At 47.0% G+C, this 14,688-nt stretch overlaps 2 protein-coding genes across 2 annotated transcripts in view; one reads left to right on the forward strand and one right to left on the reverse strand.

Annotated features, from left to right (window-relative positions):
• Positions 1 to 14,688, reverse strand: part of CNTNAP2 (contactin associated protein 2) — a 653,718-nt gene that overhangs the window by 380,727 nt on the left and 258,303 nt on the right. The window lies entirely within an intron of this gene.
• CFAP141 (cilia and flagella associated protein 141) overlaps positions 1 to 14,688 on the forward strand; it is a 33,336-nt gene that overhangs the window by 17,273 nt on the left and 1,375 nt on the right. The window lies entirely within an intron of this gene.

Genomic DNA, 14,688 nt, shown 5'->3' on the forward strand with positions numbered 1-14,688 from the left:
TGATAGAAATGATAGAAGAATATGGTAATGTAGCGGGCTTAAAAATAAACAGAAATAAGACCCAACTAGTTGTTAAAAATATGACAGAAACACAGAAAAGGCAATTAGAATACATTAAAGACTTGAAGATAGTTAAAAAAGTAAAGTACTTAGGAATTTGGATTACATCTAAAACTATATCTTTAAAAAATGACAATTATATGAAACTTATTGGTGAAATCTTAGAAATATGGAATACCGTATTTTCCGGCGTATAAGACGACTGGGTGTATAAGACGACCCCCTAACTTTTCCAGTTAAAATATAGAATTTGAGATATACTCGCCGTATAAGACTACTCCTCTTCTGACGCACACCAAATAAAAATGAAAAAAACCCCATCAGATTTGATTTCAATATGATAATAATTTTAATTCAACTGCTTATGACATGCAGGTGCTTAGCAGGAAAACATAAGACTGCTTGTCATCAAACATAAAACAGTGCAAGTGGATTAAACTTTTCCTAATTCACTCTAAAGCTGAAATAAACCCATGGGAGCTGCCATGCTGTTTGTTTTCTAGACTGTCAACCAAACTGAAACTGATGATGATAAGAGGAAGATAACAAATACGGTAATAGAGAGAGCAAGTGCCGGGCAAGTCCCTGGCGAGTTAGCAACACCTATAACTGCAAGCTAAGTTTTTCTGCCGTGACTGTTTCCCTTTAGAAGCCTTCAAAATCCTCCTGTTCGTCATCTGATATCATAAGTACATCAATGACATCTTGTGGTACATCTGTAAGGCAGTCATCATATGGATTGAATTCCGTATCAGATGGTGTGGTCTCAGCTTCGGCCTCCTCTTCATCTTGCCACAAGTAGTCATCCTCCATGCCATCTAATGAATTGAATATGCCACACTTCTTAAAAGACCTGATTACTGTTTCTGCATCAATATCATTCCAGGCTTTTATGACAAACTGGCACAAAACATCCAGCTGTGGAGCCTGCATGTTTCCTCCTTTTGTGAATGACTTTTCGCCACTAACCATCCATTCATTCCACTGTTCTCGAATGCGATCCTTAAATGGCTTGTTTAGGCACACATCCAGTGGCTGTACCAACGATGTCAGACCTGCAGGAATGACTGCTGCATCTGTGTTTAGTCTTGTAAGCCTTTGCTTGGTGCTGGGGGTTAAATGAGCCCTGAACATATCCCACACTAGTAGACTACATTTTTTAATAAGTCCACCTGGTCGCCTGCTCCATATATTATCAAACCATAGTTTTACCCCTTCTTCATCCATCCAGCCTTTTTCATTCACATGTACAAAGCAACCAGCAGGGAACTTGAGTTTCGGCATTGTTTTTCTTTTAAAAATAATCATTGGTTTCAGTTTTGCACCATCAGCTGTGCATGCTAGCACCACTGTAAAACTGGACTTCTCATGTCCTGTTGTTTTAATTAGAATTGTTTTTTCACCTTTTTGATGGACAGTTTTATTTCCAATCATATCAAAATTCATTGGAGTTTCATCCATATTTCCAATACTACTTCATGCATAGCCATGTTTAGTGTGCTGCTTTATTACATATCCATGGAAGCTATTTAGTTTGCCATCAAGATCTGCAGGTAATTTTTGGACAACTTTTGTCTTTTGCCTCAATGCCAAATTATGCCTTCCCATGAATCTAGTGCACCATGATATAGTGGCCTTAAATCTGTTGCTGTGATCTGGGTTAGATTTGGCCCACTGAAGTGCAAACAGACGTATTTGGTTTCGTGTCACCACATAACCGTTTTGGCGATGCTCATTTACCATGTCTGCTACATGTTTTTCGAGTTCTGGCCAGTGTGGGGTGCCTCTTCTTAATGCACACTTACCCCTTGGCATATTCTTTAATGCTTTTTCATTTGCTTTCCAGTCCCGAACCATTTTTTCTGTTACTCCATATTGTCTTGCAGCAGCACAGTTATTATGTTCCATGGCAAAGTTTACAACTTTAAGTTTGAAACTGGCTTCATATTTCTTTCTTCTTGCTGGTGTAGCCATGGTGGGGTTTTGACTTTTGGACATTTGTATACTGTATTATACAGTATGTACTGGTGTTATACTGTATGAACAGGTATATATACTGATGCTGTGATGTACTGTATATGGTACCCAGTATATAACAACCATCCAATCACAGCAAGTGATGTATGGTACCTTGTTGGTGATTTGTTGTATCCAAATCCTGCTTGTATATAAACCCCACCCCTTTCATGTGCCTGGCCCTCCTATTGGTACATTCCCCTCTGGCTTGCAGATGTCACTCAATGAAGTGGTGCACATGTGGGAGGCAGGGAAGCAATTACTATAATAGGAGAGTCAGACACATCAAAGGGACGGGGTTTATCGGCAGCCGGAGCGTGTGCTGAGGTCTGTAAGGCAGAGGGGAAGGAACCAATAGGAGGGCCAGATACATGAAAGGGACGGGGTTTATCGGCAGCCGGAGCGTGTGCTGAGGTCTGTAAGGCAGAGGGGAAGGAACCAATAGGAGGGCCAGATACATGAAAGGGGCGGAGCTTATCGGCAGCCGGAGCATGTGCTGAGGTCTGTAAGGCAGAGGGGAAGGAACCAATAGGAGGGCCAGATACATGAAAGGGGCGGAGCTTATCTGCAGCCGGGGAGCACACCATTTCACTGGGTGGGGGGGGTTCTTGGCAGTGAGAGAGCGCGGCCCTTCACGGAACCGAATCACGGAATCTGCAGTGAGGTACCAGTAGTAATGGGATACTGATCACACATTCTACAGCCTGTGTGATCAGTATCCGGCGAATTTTCTATACTGTGGAATCAGTATCCGGCGTATAAGACGACCCCCCACATTGGAAAAGATTTTCAGGGGTTAAAAAGTTGTCTTATATGCCAGAAAATACGGTAATTTGAAATTATCTCTCATAGGGAGAATTTCAACAATCAAGATGAATATATTACCTAAGGTATTGTTTTTATTTCAGGTATTACCGATAAACCCAGGAGGGAAATTTTTTAAGGACTTAACGATAGTTAGGAAATTTATATGGCAAGGAAAGAAAGCAAGAATAAAACTAAATACATTAGAAGACATAAAAGAAAGAGGAGGATTTGCATTACCTAATTGGAAGACATATTATCAGGCTGCAGCTTTAACTTGGATTAAAGATTGGATAACATTAGAAAATAGAAGAATATTAAACTTGGAAGGTCATGATCTTATGCTTGGCTGGCATGCATTTATCTGGTATGAGAAGGATAAAACACATTCTTATTTTAAGAAACATATAATAAGAAAATATTTATTAGAAGTTTGGAAAGATATAAAGAAAGATTATTTTCTAACTATTCCCGAATGGATTTCTCCATTAGATGTGATTTGCCACCCTAATTTAATCCAGGAAAGGAAGATACTAAAATACAAAGCCTTAATAGATGATCAAATGAAATTAAAATCAAGACAAAACTTACAGGATGAGGGAATAACAATAGATTGGTGGCAATATGTCTAGATACCAAAAACATATCAAAATATATTCATTTAGGAAGAGCAATTTTTTTTTAGGAAATCTGTTACTTACAAATCAGAGTAAATTAATAGGAAAAGCATATAAATACATGATAGGATATAAACATATAGATCAGACTTTGAAAGACAATATGATAAGTTGGTGTAAAAATTTAGGAAGAGAAATTGATTTACAAACCTGGGAAAAAGTTTGGGTAACTAATTGGAAAATGACAAAATCAGTTTCACTAAAAGAAAATCAAATTAAGATGCTTTATAGGTGCCATTTGCCACCAAACAGAATCGCAAAGATGTTTCCAAACATGTCTCCAAATTGCTGGAAGTGTAAACGAGAAATAGGTTCTTTTTACCATCAGTGGTGCACTTGCCACAAAACTAAGTCATATTGGAATATAATAGAAAAGTGGATAAAAAAATTACTTCACAGGACATAAAGAAAATGTCAGAATTATTTTTATTAGATATAATGAATCAAAAATGCAAAAAGGATATTTTTAAAAAATTATTCATATCCTGACAGCCGCTAGAATAGTTTTTGCACAAAATTGGAAGGGAGGAGACATTCCTAAGGAAGATGAGGTAATAAGAAAAATTATAGAATGTGCCAAAATGGATATGATGACAAGGTGGTTAAACAATCAAGAAGAATCAGAATGTTATAATATTTGGAATAAATTTTATGTATGGTTAAATAAAAGGGAAAAAACAAAAATGATTTAAAAATATGTATAGATATTAGAAATAGTTTTATTTTGTTAACCTTATAGGTAATAATTATATAAAAACAAAAAAATCTTTTCATTTGAATTATTAAGTTGATTTTATAAGTTATTAGTGAATTCTTTTTCTGTATTAGAAAGACTTCTAAAATAAGTGGGGTAATTGTAACCCCAAATAGATGTTAAATGTATGTATGTCTTGTTTCTTTTTTATGGAAAATTCAATAAAGATATTATAAAATAAGATTTTTTGATATGAACAAAGCGGTGGCAGCTTTTCTTTAAAAAGCAGCAGCACTGGGAATGTCACGCCCACACCACAGGTGCCCACTGCGACCACCGCCGCTGAATCGCGAGGCTGAGGAGGTCAGCGAACAGGCCATGAAGGGGCAGAGCCATCGCCCGCACCAGTGCCATGTTCTTGGGGGTCCCTGTAGCAGCGGCTGAAACATTGTTCCTCCTAGGCATGCCACTCGAGTTAGCCAGTCGCGATGGATCTCTGGCCGAGTTCCACGCTGCGACTCCAGTTTCAGCCGCTGCTGCATGGCGCTGGGGTGGGCAACGGCTCAGCCCCTTCAGGGCCTGTTCGCTGACTTCCTCAGCCTCACGATTCAGCAACGGTGGTGGCGGTGGGTGCCTGCAGTGTGGACGTGACATTCCCGATGCTGCTGCCTCTTTAAGAAAAGCTGCCGGGCCACCTTAGCAGTTGCTGCTGCTGCCGCTGCCTTCTTCCTCAAGGGAACAAGGCACCCACCGCCCAGGCATCCACCTCCGATGAATCACGACCTGGCGGTGGTGGGTGTGGGGGCTCCAAGCAGGCAGCAATCAGAAAGGAAGGTGATTGTGTCTGTGGAGGCACCTCCCCTGCCCGCTCTCGGATTCCTTGCTGAAATCCCAGCCACTCAGCTTTTAAAAAAACTGAATGGATGGGATTGCACCAAGGAATTTTTCCAAAAGAAAATTACCAGAGCAGGCATTGGGGGGGGGGGGTTTCCTCTGAAACGGCTGGAGCAATGTGCAGATGGGAGTGTATGGTCCTCGCCAGCCAACCATCTGCCGGGGATTCACTTTCTGCCTGCCCCATGCCAAGGCTCCTGCCAGGTGAAAAATCTTTTGCCAGATTAGCTATGGATCCCACTGAAGAAATTTTTGAGAATATTCAAAATTATTCTTCATTTGCTTTGTAACCTTAAATAAAAACCAGTATAGTATTGACTGTGTAATTTACCCGGGGGGGGGGGGGGAGAAAGAAAGATGCTAGGAAGGAAGAAGGAAGAAAGACAGAAAAGAAAGAAAGATAGTGTTCTGTCTGGGTGCCCCCACACTTCAACACTAACTGGAAAAAGCAGCCAGACACGCTGGTAAAAGCAAAAGCACTTTATAGTTTGAAAAATAAACACAGAGAAAAACCTGTTCTTCCCAACAGGCAGGCTATGAGACTTCACAGCAGAGTCCTGATGGCCAGACAATACAGCAGACTTCTTGCTGGCACACCCACCACTGTAGAGAATAAGACCCACACCTTTTCCCCCCAAGGTTTCAGTATTCAAAGTCACAAACCAGAATTCCAAGACGCCAAAGATCACAGCCAGGTCCCAGGACTCCCAAAGATAATACTCCACAAGCCAGGAAGGGTGGGTCTGCCTTTTCAGCCTTTCCAGAGAGCACCACACCCAAACCCAGCTGTTGCCTCTTTAGTGCTGAAAGTACCTGGCTAATTGTCCCCTTCGTTGTGTTGCTCTTCTCTGCTGGAGATCGATTATTGCTTGTGCATTTTCATCTAAGGAATCCAGTCTGCTTGCTGGGGAGAGCTCCCTCTCGGGGGATTCTGGCTGTCCTCCCTCTCCCTCAGCCTGAGATTCCTCCTCCCCGTCTGCCTGAACCTCCTGTTCCTCATCCTCCCCCTCTGAGCAGGAAGCCGGCAGAGGATCAGCCGTTCCCTGAGGGGCCTCAGACGGAATCACAACACCATCCCCCCGCGGAAGGCCCCTCCCCATCTGCCAGCGGAGAGGACGTGGTTTCTGAGGGAACTGGGCATGAAAATCCCGAATAAGGTCGGAAGCGTCCAACAATGCCGCTTCCACCCAGGAGCAATCATCAGGGTCCCCCTCCACCCATTGCACCTTGTACTGGAAGCAACCGTCCACCCAACGGGAATCCAAAATGTCATGTACCATAGCTTCAGGGAGGTGGTCACGAACACACGGGGCAGGAAACACGGGAACATTGGGACGGAGCGGACAATCGGGAGGGACAGGGACTAACAGCGAACGGTGAAACACAGGGTGAACCCGCAAGTTGGCCGGCAGGGTGAGCCGGTAGGCCACCGGATTGATCACCCGTTCAATGGGAAAAGGACCCAGGAACCGGGGATCTAATTTGTGTCTGGGTAATTCGGAGGCTACATATTTCGTGGACAGCCACACCTGATCCCCCACCACCAAGGGGGGCACATCCCGTCTGGAGCGGTCAGCCACCCTCTTATAGTCCTCCTTGGCTTTATTCAGGTACCTCTTCACCATCTCGTGGACCGCCTGCAGCTCCGAGAGAAAGTCCTCGGCAGCAGGCACCGGGGAATCTAGGAGGGTCAAGGGAAAGAAGCGAGGATGGAAGCCATAATTGGCGAAAAAGGGTGTGAGCCGAGTCGAGGAGTGGCGGGAGTTGTTGAAAGCAAACTCCGCTACAGGGAGGAACCTGGACCAATCAGTCTGGCGATCCGCCACTACACACCTCAGGTATTGCTCCAGTATCCCTATGACCTTTTCTGTGCCTCCATCGGTCTGGGGGTGCTGCATCGATGCGAGGCACACGGACACATTCAGGGCCGACATCAATTCCCGCCAAAACCGGGCTGTGAATTGTGTTCCCCTGTCAGAGACCACCCGATCCGGAAGCCCATGTAACCTAAACACGTGGCTGATAAACATTTGGGCCGTGAGTTGGGCAGTGGGCACCCTAGTGCAAGGTACAAAATGGACCATCTTGGTGAGCATGTCCATCACCACCATGACTACCGTGAAGCGAGCAGAGGAAGTCAAATGAGTTACAAAGTCAATGGACACGACACCCCAGGGTCTCTCAGGTGTGGGCAAAGTTTGCAGTAATCCTGGTGGGGCTCCAGTCACCCCCTTGGCCGTACGACACCGGACACAGGTGGCCACATAGGAACGCACATCATCTTGGATGCGTGGCCACCAGAATGTCCGAGAGACCAGCTCCAATGTTTTGAACAGGCCAAAATGCCCCGCCACTGGACAGTCATGACACTGGGTCATAATCAACCCTGTCACTGGGCCAGCGGGAACATACAGCTGCCCCCGGTACCGAAGCAGACCGTCTTGAAATGTCCAGGGGGAATTGGGTGTTAACTCCCGCACCCTCTGCGCTACAAACCCATCCTCCCGCTGCGCCTCCCGTAAACGGCGACGCAAGTCCACTGGGTCCTGAGTCGCAGCCAAAGCTGCAGGGGGTAGAACCGTCTGCAGAGGAGCCGGCTCCTTCGGGTGCGTGTACTCCGGCTTGCATGACAAGGCGTCTGCTCGAGGGTTCTGGGCGCTGGGAGTGTACCTGATGCGGAAATTGAACCGCGCGAAAAAGAAGGACCAGCGGATCTGTCTCTGGTTCAATTTCCGAGCCGTCTGCAGATACTCGAGGTTCCGGTGGTCTGTCCGTACCTCGATTTGGTGACGGGCCCCCTCCAGGTAATGCCGCCAATGCTCAAAGGCGGCCTTCACCGCTAAGAGTTCCTTCTCCCAAATAGTATAATTCCTTTCCGAGGGAGACAATTTGCGGGAGAAGTAGGCACACGGAAACAGCATGTCACCGGGATGATGGGTTTGGAGGAGCACTATGCCAACCGCTACATCTGAGGCGTCTGTTTCCAACACAAACGTCCGAGTGGGATCAGGATGGCGCAGAAGCGGTTCCGCCATGAACGCCGCTTTCAGGGCATCAAAAGCCCGCTGTTCCGCCTCCCCCCAACCAAACGGGACTTGTTTTTGTAACAACCGAGTCAAGGGCGTGGTTAACGTGGCATACCCTGGAACAAAAGCCCGATAGTAGTTCGCAAACCCCAAAAGACGTTGTACGTCTTTCACCTGTCGTGGAGGTTGCCAAGACTGAAGTGCAGCCACTTTGCCTGGGTCCATGGAAATGCCACCTGGAGACAAAATGTGCCCAAGGAATTCTACGGTAGTCTGGAAGAATTGGCACTTCTCCAGCTTGGCATACAAATGCTGCTCCCGCAACCGGAGCAGGACCCGGCGCAAATGGTCCAAATGCAAGGCATGGTTCGGGGAATACACTAAAATGTCATCAAGGTAAATCACCACGAAATGGTCCAACATGTCCCGGAACACGTCATTCATCAGATGTTGAAACACGGCCGGGGCGTTGGTGAGGCCAAATGGCATCACGGTGTATTCAAAGTGGCCGTAACGCGTGCCAAACGCTGTCTTCCACTCATCCCCAGCCCGCATCCGGACCAAATTGTATGCACTGCGCAAATCAATTTTGGTGAACACCGTTGCCGTCCGCAACCGGTCCATGAGTTCAGGGATCAAGGGCAAGGGGTACCTATTCCACACCGTGATGGCGTTAAGGCGCCAATAGTCACAGCAGAGGCGAAGATCGCCCGTTTTCTTTTTCACGAACAAAACAGGGGCAGACAAAGGGGACTTGGATGGCCGAATAAATCCCTTGGCCAAATTCTTTTCCACAAACTCCTTGAGGGCCACAAGCTCCGGCTCTGACATGGAGTACAAACGACCAGCCTGGAGCTTGGCGTCAGGGAGCAGATCGATGGCACAGTCGTACGTCCGATGCGGTGGTAGCCGATCCGCCTCCTTCTCGTTAAACACATCGGCGAACTCCTCGAGGCAATGAGGTAACTGGATCGCGGGAACTACTGGGCCGTGGGCTGCGCACACATGTCGGTGGTGGTCCACGCACTGCAAACTGGAGAATGTGACCAGGTTCTGGGACCACACCACATGCGGGTCATCCGCGCGCAGCCACAACAACCCCAGCACGAGGGGAAAATGAAGCCCCTTGGTAACATAAAACTGCAGGGCCTCCTCATGAGTTCCGATGCACATCCGCACCGGCAGGGTCTGGAAACGGATGGGACCAGCCAGCAATACCCGCCCATCGATGGTCTCCACAGTTAACGGCGGGATGACAGGACAAAGGGGCAAGGAATGGCGTTGGGCAAAGGCTTCGTCCAAGAAATTCGTCGTTGCCCCCGAATCCACGAGGGCCAACGCTGGATAAGTCCGAGTCCGTTGCGCAATATTCAGAGTCACCGCAAGCGTCAGGTGTCGAAATGGTCCGGAGTCGGTAGCCGTGGAGTCAGGAGAAAGTGGGATCCCCGCCCGGCCTAGTGTTGCCACCAAGCCGGGCCTCCCTCAGTTCCCGATCGTTCCGGCGACGGAGTATGTCCAGACGAAGGCCCCGCCATCAGAGAGTTCATGACAGGGACGGGGACACAAGGGGTTGTCTCCTGGAACTGCACGGGGGACGCCATGGGAAGCACGGGAGAGCTGGAGGGTACGGGAACGATGGCAGCCACCGTGCTCCGCCTCTTGTGGGGACAAACGACAGCAAAATGTCCCGGGGCCTCGCAATAAAAACACAACCCTCCCGCCCGCCGACGCCCTCGTTCCTCCGGGGTCTGTTGGGGTCGTGCGTAACTCACGTCCATCGGCTCCCCGGCGGCAACACGATCCATCAGGTGTGGAGGCAGCGCTGGTGAAAAACGTCGGGGTGCAGGGACAGGAGCTGGGGTGCCTACGGTTGACAACCCCCGCCGCGGAACAGGTGTCGGCAGGACGCCTGACGCACGGGGGTTGGACCGTCCCACTCGACGGACTTCCCTGGCCAACAGCCTGGCCTCTATGGCCAAGCAATGTTGCTCCAAAGCGTCCAAAGTGCCAGGCAGCACCTCATGCACTAGTTCATCTAACATAGTGTCCGATAGTCCGTCCTGAAAGGCCTCGATCAGGGCAGCCTCATTCCACTGGACTTGCCCGGCCAGAGACCGAAAGTCAGCCATGTAGTCCGCCAGGGGACGCGAACCCTGGCGCAGTTGCTTCAGCGCCCGCGTGGCCATCTGCTCCTGCACCGGGTCCGCAAATTGGTGCTGCAGCAGGTCACAGAAAGCAGCATAGTTCTGAAGTAGCGGGTCATCCCGAGCCAGGTAAGGAGCCACCCACGACGCTGCAGGGCCAGCCAACAGGCTACACAGAAACGCCACCTTGTGGTCATCCCCCGGGAAGTGCATCATCTGGGCATTGATAAAGAGCTGCACCTGGCTCTGAAACGCAGAAAACAGCCGCCGGTCCCCCCAGAACTTTTCCAGCATCGCCACAAAACATTTCCTTCTGGGCAAAGGTGCTGGAGGAGGTACCACAGGGGCCGCCTGGAGTGGGGCCGGCTGGGACAAAACCTCCACCTGGCGTTGTAACATCAGGACCGTCTGGGTCAACTGGGCAATGTCCCCTCGCAACTCTGCAAAGACAGCCTGCATGTCAGCTGCAGAAACGTCCATGGTGGCAGGCAAAAACAGGAAGCCAAAAAGCAAAAAATGCCCAACACGGAACCAGCAGCAGAGAGCAAGAAAAATAAACAACCAAACCACCCCTCCAAAATGAGAACCAGGTGTCTGGTGGTTGGTGGAGTATTATACTGTTCTGTCTGGGTGCCCCCAGACTTCAACACCAACTGGAAAAAGCAGCCAGACACGCTGGTAAAAGCAAAAGCATTTTATAGTTTGAAAAATAAACACAGAGAAAAACCTGTTCTTCCCAACAGGCAGGCTATGAGACTTCACAGCAGAGTCCTGATGGCCAGACAATACAGCAGACTTCTTGCTGGCACACCCACCACTGTAGAGAATAAGACCCACACCTTTTCCCCCCAAGGTTTCAGTATTCAAAGTCACAAACCAGAATTCCAAGACGCCAAAGATCACAGCCAGGTCCCAGGACTCCCAAAGATAATACTCCACAAGCCAGGAAGGGTGGGTCTGCCTTTTCAGCCTTTCCAGAGAGCACCACACCCAAACCCAGCTGTTGCCTCTTTAGTGCTGAAAGTACCTGGCTAATTGTCCCCTTCGTTGTGTTGCTCTTCTCTGCCGGAGATCGATTATTGCTTGTGCATTTTCATCTAAGGAATCCAGGCTGCTTGCTGGGGAGAGCTCCCTCTCGGGGGACTCTGGCTGTCCTCCCTCTCCCTCAGCCTGAGATTCCTCCTCCCTGTCTGCCTGAACCTCCTGTTCCTCATCCTCCCCCTCTGAGCAGGAAGCCGGCAGAGGATCAGCCGTTCCCTGAGGGGCCTCAGACGGAATCACAACAGATAGACAGACAGGAAAGAAGGAAGGAAGAATGGAAGGGAGAGAGAAAGAGAAAGAAAAAGAAAAAAAGAAAGAAAGAAAGAAAGAAAGAAAGAAAGAAAGAAAAAGAAAGTGTTAGTACAGGAGTACATGTGTGTTAGGGATTGCCATTGTAAACTGCATATTGTAAACTGTACCAAACTTGTACTTAAAGAGTTAATGTGCACTTAAAGGGTTAACTTGTACTTGAAGAGTTAATCTTCAAGGCTGTTTCGTCACTTCCTCATTGAAGCTATAAAAGATCATTATTTTGCTCGGTCATTTCCTTTACTTTACTTTTGCCTGAGATGGGGGAGTTGTGTATAAGCTTCGTGCTTATTATCTATATTGTGTTTTGCTTTGTGCTAATCTTGTAATTGCTCAGTGCATATTATTCTGTATTTGCTTCATGCTTATTCTGGATTGTTTATATTTTGTTTATATGTAAATAATACTTATTTAACTAAGTCTGTGTCTTGGCTTTATCACACATCCACGCTCTGTTAAAAGTCTCTGCTTGGTATTGTCGAAGGTTTCATAGTCTAGCTAACCGAGACAAGCCAACATTGGTTATGGGCCCAGTGGTAGAGAATAGTGGTTTGTTAATGTGTGGTTTATTTTAGCCAGCATTGTATAACAGTTAGTTGTTGCTGTAAGTATTGTTGGAGAAGTAAACAAGAAGAAAAAATGGCAACATTTCAGTCCTCTAATAATTTCTCCATTGCTAAGGTGGATGGAAGTAACTACAGCACATGGGCTGAAAGATGCACTATGTTGTTGCAATGTGAGGGAGTGTGGAATATTGTTGCTGAACCCCCCAATTTGGATGACTTGGATCCTGAGGTTGAGGAGGATGCCAAAAAGGTAAAGGACTTTAACTGGGACAATTTAAGAGCTCGCAGTATAATTGGACTTATGCTTGCAGACCAGCAATTAGCTTACATTCATGGGGAGAGCTCAGCTGCCAAGTGTTGGGACATTTGCAATGGATATATGTGTGGGACAGTGTTGGAGCACACATCCAAACAAGGAGACTTTTTCGTACCCGTCTAGCCCAGAATGGAGATATGCCAGCTCATTTGACTGTGATGAAAGGTATCTTGTCGGAGCTTCATGAAAAGGAGCTTATTTTCTCAGAGATACATCAGGTATACATAATCCTGTCTTCACTTGATGTTAGCTATGATGTCTTTGTGTCATCGTTAGGTGTACTATCCAAAGATCAACTTACTTTGTCTGAGATTACAGGCCGTTTACTGGAAGAAGTGAATCTTTGAAGAGACTGTTTCCAGTTCAAAGAAGAAAAGCCTCAGCAAAAGACTTTTGTGGCTAAAAACATTTCTGTTAGGACTTGCTATATATGTAGACAAAAAGGTCATTACCGCAAGGTTTTGTCAACGGAAGAAGAAACCTGGTGAGGTCTCAGTGACTACAAAAAATGTACAAACCAGGAATGTTAAAGGATGTTTGTGGGTTGTGGACAGTGGAGCGATGCATTGTTTAGTCAATTATAAGAAATGTTTTGAGAAGCTAAATGCCAGTAGGGAAAGCGTTTGTTTAGCTAAGGGCTGGAAAATTAATGCTTCTGGGGAGGGGAATGCACACTGTTCATTTCTTAAAGGAACAGTATTCTCTTTATATATTCCTCAAGCAAGGTATAATCTGCTGTCTATAAATGTTCTAACAAAATTGGGTTACACTGTTTTATTTACAGATGATAATTGCATTATTGAAAAAGAGGGGTGTAAAATTGTTGCTGAGTTTAAATATGGTTTATATGTAATTAATGTGAAGAAACAAGCAAAGACAAATGCCATGCTTAGCAATGTAAAACCTCACGCTTCAGCCACACTGGGGCCAAGTAGGCCGAGGCCAGGCCTGTTACCCCCGGCTCCAAGGGGGAGCCCCCAGCACAACAGTGGAAAAGAAGGTGAAGCTCGGAGATGGGCCCGGAGCAGCAGCAGCCTCCACCTACTCTACCCCGTGCTTTGGCCACACTGGGGCTGAGTAGACCGAGGTCGGGCCCATCACCCCTGGCTTCAAGGGGCAGCCCCCAGTGCAGCGGTGAGGGAGGAGGTGAAGCTCAGAGATGGGCCTCACTGCACCTAGAATGCAGATCCCCTGGCCAACACTTCCTCCAATGCCGCACGGGTGGGTATCAAAGTCGGGGCAGCCTCGGGCATCAGGCCCACCGACGCTAAAGCGGGGAAGTGAGGGGAAGGAGGAGGACCAAGGGGTGAGAGACTCCCGGGCAGGAGTCTCACACAAGGAGGACCCGTGTGTTGAGGAAGCGGTGGCAGTGCTGGTGGCTGGAAAAACTTGGAAGCCGCGAAGAAGGAAGCTCAGCTTCTGGTTTCGCAACATTTTGCTCTTTGTGCCCTCAGCAAAAAGTTGTGGGACCGGAAGCTGAGCTTTCTTCTTTGCGGCTTCCATGTTTTTCCGGGCAATAGAATCTGCTGGGGGGGGGCGGGAGATTTGAGATCTCCACACTAGAATGGGAATCTTCTGTGCTGAGCTCTCAAATCTCCTGCCCTATAGCGCATAGCGCAGATTAGAGGGAACAGTGGTCTTGGTTAAACCTTCCAGTTGAAACAACAATATTAACATTTCCATATTGATCTCTCCAGTCGGAAATGTCTTGCATAATCGCTTTGAACAAATCTCTTATTTCCTCCATCTTGTGCAACTTTGAAAAGATGAATGTGTCTCCAATAAAGCCAACTGTCTGTCTTTTACTCCTTCCAAAATGAAATAAAGTTCAAATAAGTAATATTTTTTTCTGGTTCTCAGCAAATTCCTAGCTGCTCCTTATCACCTGTTATGGCAACAATCTGCTCAGCTCCATCTCGTGAAGGTCATAGTCAGTGAAGAAAGAATAACAAATCCAACTGACTACTACTTCAGCCTCGCCAAGAAATGTCATCAACACAAAAATTCAGAGCAGCCTTCGATTCCTTTCACTTCTTTCAGAATTTTCCAAGATTAAATTTCGATAGTCTCCAAAATTAAATTTTAATTCCAAAATTTCAAACGCAAAGCAAATATGTAATGCATGGATTTTGACTAATTTA

Source organism: Erythrolamprus reginae, chromosome Z, assembly GCF_031021105.1.
Source record: "Erythrolamprus reginae isolate rEryReg1 chromosome Z, rEryReg1.hap1, whole genome shotgun sequence".
NCBI lineage: Eukaryota > Metazoa > Chordata > Lepidosauria > Squamata > Dipsadidae > Erythrolamprus > Erythrolamprus reginae.